Source organism: Sorex fumeus, unplaced genomic scaffold (assembly GCF_029834395.1).
Source record: "Sorex fumeus unplaced genomic scaffold, SorFum_2.1 ptg000075l, whole genome shotgun sequence".
Lineage (NCBI taxonomy): Eukaryota > Metazoa > Chordata > Mammalia > Eulipotyphla > Soricidae > Sorex > Sorex fumeus.
The window spans coordinates 4,057,920-4,064,463 of NW_026606132.1; the positions used below are offsets into that span (position 1 = coordinate 4,057,920).

The window sequence follows — 6,544 nt, forward strand, 5'->3', positions numbered from 1 at the left end:
AAACTTTAACTGGGAAGTCCATCCAGAGGCATGAAGGTAATTTTGGGTTGGGAATGTGGCTGCCAGGGTTTTGGTAAGGTGGGAACTGGCCTGCACCCCCCTCCCTCCTTGAGATCACCCCAGAGGTCTCAACTGGAAATGGGTAGCTGAGAAATTTTTATGGCTAACTGATCTCTTTTGAGATTTATTTATGAGTACCTGGAACAGGGCTTGTAGATGAGCTTACCTGTGGCTGCTTTGGGGTCTGAGCATGGCTGCTAGTGCTTCTGGAAGTACTGGGAGGTGGGGGGAGGTTGTCCATCCTGACTTTGAGAAGTTCTGGTGTTTTCCACCAGAAAAATCCTGTGTAACTAAAATTTTCAGCAGATTAGGATCTTTGTGGAGCTCAGTCATGAGGTGGTAGAGTCCCCACCAGAGGCATGGTGGTGGTTTTGGGATGTTCATGAGGCTACCGGGGCTTTTGTAGGATGGGAGTTGGCCTGGCCCCATCCAGAGATTGCCCTGGAGGTCTCAGCTGGGAACAGGTCTCCAAGAAAATTCTGCAGCTCTGTGGTGAACACTTTTAAGACCTATTCTAAGGTTCTGATTGATTCTCTGGCTGACCTGATGATTGATACTCAATGAAAGGATTTTGAATTAAATTTGTCCACTTTTCTAAGCTTTCCTCAATACACATGGGAAGGAACCATGCTGGAGAACTATCAGTTTTTTATGATTTGATTCCATAGTATTGAATGAATTTGTTAAATCATGGGCCAGTAGTAGAAAGGAGCATTTTGGTAGCAGAGAAAATGCCAAAACGTTATGGGGGTTGGAGTGATAGCACAGCGGGTAGGGCATTTGCCTTGCATGCGGCCGACCCAGGTTCAATTCCCAGCATCCCATATCGTCCCCTGAGCACCACCAGTAGTAATTCCTGAGTGCAGAGCCAGTAGTAACCCCTGTGCATCACTGGGTGTGACCCAAAAAAGAAAAAAAAGTTTATCAGCAACATAAAAAACTAAGAAAATAAAGAACTATCTCTGCAGAGATAGTTTGGGGTAAAGGTGCTTGTGTTACATGAGGCCAACCCTGGTTGGATCTTTTGCACCAGATAGGGTCCTCCAGGCACTACCTCCAGGAGAGACACTGAGCACAGAGCCAGGAATAGTCCCTGAGCATCACTGGATCCTTGGACCCCCACATTGAACTGCCAGCTTGGACAGCAGAGAACCAACAGGAGGGGCCTGTGGGTCTCCAGAGCACATCTTAGGAGCCCCCCCCCCCAAAAAAAAGAGCTAGGAGATGAAACCCAACTTCTGGGAAAAGGGGGTTAGTGGCAATTGTAGCTCATTGTGAAGTGCTAAGCTGCTGAACTATTTTGAACAGAAAGGGAAACTCTAGCTCTGGGTGCTTCTGGACTGCAACAGTTGTGATGCAGCATACACTCTTTATAATCCACATATTCTGATCAAAGAAACATGCAGTGCTCTTTTTGTATATGAATATACACAGCTTGCTGATTTTCCCCAAAGTAAAATACAATAAAGCTTGTGGAAGGAAAACAAACTGGGAGGGGTCAGAGAGATAGGATAAGGAGGGTAAAGTGCTTGTCGAGCATGTGGCTGACCCCAGTTCGATCCCTGGCACTACGTCTGGTCCCCTGAGGGTGACCTCTGGGCATAGAGCCCGGAGTAACTCCTGATCCTCCAAGAGCCCCCTTGCATAAATAAAACCATACTGGGAAAGCATTTACTATTTCTTTGACAGTTTAAGATTCTGATTTCTCTAAATAAGGAATGGAGAAAATTTATTTCATCAAAGTTTAGACAGTCTGTGCTTCTTTGGAAACTATTTTTTGCTGTTGTTCCCAGACAATATTTTTTCCCTGTTATGTTTTTGCAACTGCAGCCATAAAGGATTTCTAGGGGGCTGGAGAGATGGTGCAAGAGGAAAGGCACTTGGCTTCCATGTGGCTGTGGCAGCAACCCTCAACTCTGGTTCAAATCCCCAGCACCACATACAGTCTCCTGAGCACCACCAGGGGGCACTCCTGAGCACAAAGTCAGAAATAACCCCTGAGCACTGGAGGGTGTGGCTCATCCTGGCTCCCTCCCACACACCCCCAAACAAAAACAAGTTCTAGAAAAAAGTGAAAGAATCAATTCATTAGTATATTAGGCAATATTCTAAATGAGCCTTAACACTTCGGTGTAGTAGGCCAGACTTGAGAGTCATGGTCACATTTTGCATTTAGTGGAAACTTGGTGGTCTGTATCTACCGGAAGTGAGGGTCTGTGGTATTGTTTTCCCAAGGGTAAGTGAGGAGTTCACACACACCATCCATCATTGTCAGAACTGTGGCACTCAAAATGGGTGTTCATACTCCAAATATAGCCAGCGATGATGGCCTAGGTATGAGGAAGGGTTTAGAGGGTAGAAGACACCAGGCGGAGTGGCCTCACTGATCAGACACTTAAGACACACGTTCTTGGGTGCTGGAGTGATAGCACAGCGGGTAGGCCATTTGCCTTGCACGTGGCCAACCCACGTTCGATTCCCAGCATCCCATATGGTGCCCCGAGCACCGCCAGGGGTAATTCTTGAGTGCAGAGCCAGGAGTAACCCCTTAGCATCACCAAGTGTGACCCAAAAAAGCAAAAAAAAAAAAAGACACACGTTCTTATGTGGAATTTCTAGTCTTCTAGAAGCTTCTCCTTCCTAGGGCTAGGGAGGTCATGGGGCAGGATATGCTTCTTTGGACTACACCGATGAAAGTCAATATGATTGTGAAACTAAAGTCAATCTTTTAATTGTTCTATGTTAGTGTCATCACTCAAAAACCATTTGCATAGAGCACTGTCCTGTAGCACTGTCCTCCCGTTCATCGATTTTCTGAAGCGGGCACCAGTAACGTCTCCATTGTGAAACTTGTTACTGTTTTGGGCATATTGAATACGTCACGAGTAGCTTGCCAGGCTTTGCCGTGCGGGCAGAATACTCTCAGTACCTTGCCAGGCTCTCCAAGAGGGGCGGAGGAATTTAACCCAGGTTGGCCAAGTGCAAGGCAAACGCCCTACCTGCTATGCAATTGCTCCAGCCCATTTGCATAGAGAAAGCAAACGAAACCTGTTCAATCGCTGTCAATCTGTACCCTACCTTCTCATCATGCATTTTTGTCTTGCTTGTTCTGTGGAAGGAAAAATCTACAGAGCCTCCAAGGTCATCAGCCTTGGACCTCAGGTGGCTCAAGGAGAAAATGTGTTTGGTGTCTGCCACATTTTTGCATCCTTTAATGACACTTTTGTCCATGTCACTGATCTTTCTGGCAAGGAAACCATCTGCTGTGTGACTGGTGGGATGAAGGTGAAGGCAGACCGAGATGAGTCCTCTCCATATGCTGCCATGTTGGCTGCCCAGGATGTGGCCCAGAGATGCAAGGAGCTGGGCATCACTGCTTTCCACATCAAGCTCTGGGTTACAGGAGGAAATCGGACCAAGACTCCTGGACCTGGGGCGCAGTCAGCCCTTAGGACCCTTGCACGTTCAGGAATGAAGATTGGGAGGATCGAGGATGTCACCCCCACATCCCCTCTGACAGCACCCGCAGAAAGGGAGGTCGCCGTGGTCACCACGTGTGAACAGGACTCCTGAAATTATTTTCTGTTAATAAATTATGTTATTAATTTATTATGTTAATAATTGTATTGTTTTAATTTATTTATTTAGAAATAATTTATTTATTTTTAAAGTATTATGTTAATAAATTCTGTTAATAAATCATGCACATGCAGAAGGAAATGAAAGGTCTCTGTGAGCCTTGGCTAAGATGAATTTTTTTTTGTGTCCCTAGAGACAGCCTTTTAGTATCCTGGTTATGGTTGTGACAAAAATGGGAGCTGTAGATTCATCCCGAGTCTGAAATGACAGTGCCCTGGGAAGGTTTCAGAGACAGAACATTTCCTGCAGCCTACTTTAAAGTAAAGTCCTTAAGGACTCTAGTCTGTTCTGTGGGTTTTTGCAAAGTCTGCAGGAACATCTGGGGGTTGAGGTGGTGGCGGCAGATGAGCTGTTTCCTATCCTTCCCCTGCGAGACTCGCACAAAAGGGGGTTGCCTAATTCCTCTGTAGGAGTTTTATCTGCCTCCTGGATGGTTTGGTGTAGGCCCGTGTCTAGACTGATTACAAAAGCGCCAACAAAACAAAATAAATACCTAACATCTTACAGAAAAGGCAGGCAACCAAACAGTATGAGCGAGGAGAACAATGGCTCTGTTGTGACAGGGCGTCTTCATGAGAAGGATGGAATTCCCGCGCTCTGGCTTCCAATTTGTAAGGGCAACATTAATCGTCCTGAAGCAGGCCCTGGCTTGAACGCATTAATTTGGAAAGGCAATGTGTTGTGTTAGATAAGGGATTTCTTTTAAACTGTCACTAGGATCAAACTGAAGATCAGTATAACTCAATTGTCTGCTTGCCCACAGATTTCAGAGGGCAGCTGTGACTCTCGAGCTTACCAAGGTAACCATTTGTCAATTCTGCTCATTCGGGGAACAACATCCGTGTAAAGGGACAGAAAAGGCCCTGGTTGAGTCTGTTGTCGCTTTGTACTTTAAGTGCTGTGTGACCTGATGTGAGTCTCTTGGGCTCTCTGGGCCTTAATTTCTTAATTTCTCCATCTGTAAAATGAGGTGGATCGGAAGGAGAAGCCAATCTCTAGGAGTTCACTATGCCAACAAAGCAAGGCAACAGTTTAATTGCCTAATACTTGCCTCATGGGATTGGAAAGTGGAGATTTTCTTTCTGGGAGTTGATCAGGGGTTTTACCTCGCTCTGTGCTCAGAGGCCACTCGTGACAGTGTATGGGAAAACCACGTGTGGTGCTGAGATTTGAACCAAAGGTCATGGCCGCAGCTGTGTCCTAGGCATGCACCTTCACCTCTGTACTCCCTTCTCTCTGGCCCCCAAACTGAGATTTTTCTCTTTAAAAAAATAGTAGAGGCACCATAATTCACAAAACTGTTAATGATAGGGTCTCATGCATCCAACATTCCAACACCCTCCCTTCCCCCACCAGTATCTGTTTTCTTCCAACATTGTCAGGGTTCCCTCCCCAGCCACCCTCATCCCTCTGACGTCGTAGTTCAAGTCTCTAGATGTCTTGGACCACTTGAAACTTGGGATATTTTATCACCAAAGAAAGGTAGAGGGGCCCAGAAGGGTAGCTCATGTCTTGGGTGCGATGCGTGTGGATCTGGGCTCAGTCCCTGGTCCTGCCCTCATCATTAGCACACAACAAGTGTGATTCCCCTATAACAGTAACAGTAACACAAAACAGAAAGCTAGGATTATCACCTGTGTAGAAGAGCTCTTCTATATTTTGGTTCACACAGTTATGTGATGGTTTAGAGTCACTTCACTCAAACCTAAAACACAGGTAGTTTTGTACACTAGTGTTATTGTATGTCTCTATGCTGAAGGTGGCAAATCTATTGCATAATCCAGGGCACAGTTTTTAAAAAAATTTTTTTTTATTAGTGAAACACCATGAGGTACAGTTGTAGATTTACAATTTTTTGTGCTTGGGTTTGATTATACAATGATCAGATACCCATCCCTCCACCAGTGCCCATTTTCCACCACCATGGATAATATCCCCCCCACCCCCATCCCCCCATCCCCCCCGCCTCTGTGGCAGGGCAATCCCCTGTGTTCTCTCTCTCCTTTTGGGTGTTGTGGTCTGCAAAAGAGGCATTGAGTGGCAAACATGTTCAGTCCATAGTCTACTTTCGACATGCATCTCCCCTTCTGGGAGGATCCTCCTAACACCCTTTATTTGGTGTTAGGGCACAGTTTTTTTTTATAGTTCCCTGTAGCCTGAGTTCCACTTTGCCCACTTGTTTGGTCATTTGCTCACCCTATATTTATTGAGCACCTACTATTTGCTAAGTCCTGGAGATAAGCTGTTTCTTTTGGAATCCTCTGTCTTTCTCATTCCTTTCTCTTGCCCTCCTTTGTTTTCTTTGGTTTGGGTTAATTTGTGAATGCAGGTGCAAAAGGATTGAGTTAAAGAGACTGCTTACTTCATGGTATAGCATTAGAATTATCTAGACAAGATTCCTTGTCTGCTTTGACTCTCATTCATTGAAGTCCTTCTCATCTCCCAAGCCCATTCCTCTCCATGAAGAAAGGCAACCATTTTTGCTAGGGCTTAATATTCAAATTTCAGTGTGCATGTATTTTGGTAAAATGTGTATTATCTTTGGTAAATGTATCTTCTTTTAGAGTTGGGACCACATCCAGTGATGCTCAGAAACAATTCCTAATTTTTGGGGGGTGGGACACACCTGGAGTTGCTCAGGGGTTATTCCTGACTCTGCACTCAGGGATTACTCATGATGGTGCTCAAGGGACCATATGGGGTGCCAGGATCAAACCTGGGTTGGCTGCATGCAAGGCAGGCACCTACCTGCTGTACTCTCTCTCCCTCTCTCCTGGTTTTCTGTACCGTCTCTTCCTCTCCATATGACCTAATCTGGACAATGTCTTTACTTTGAGATTGTCTT

At 45.6% G+C, this 6,544-nt stretch overlaps 1 pseudogene; it reads left to right on the forward strand.

The window, feature by feature from the left end:
* The first annotated feature begins 3,147 nt into the window (after positions 1-3,147).
* On the forward strand, positions 3,148-3,620 carry LOC130038336 (40S ribosomal protein S14-like; annotated as a pseudogene).
* The last annotated feature ends 2,924 nt before the right edge of the window (positions 3,621-6,544 follow it).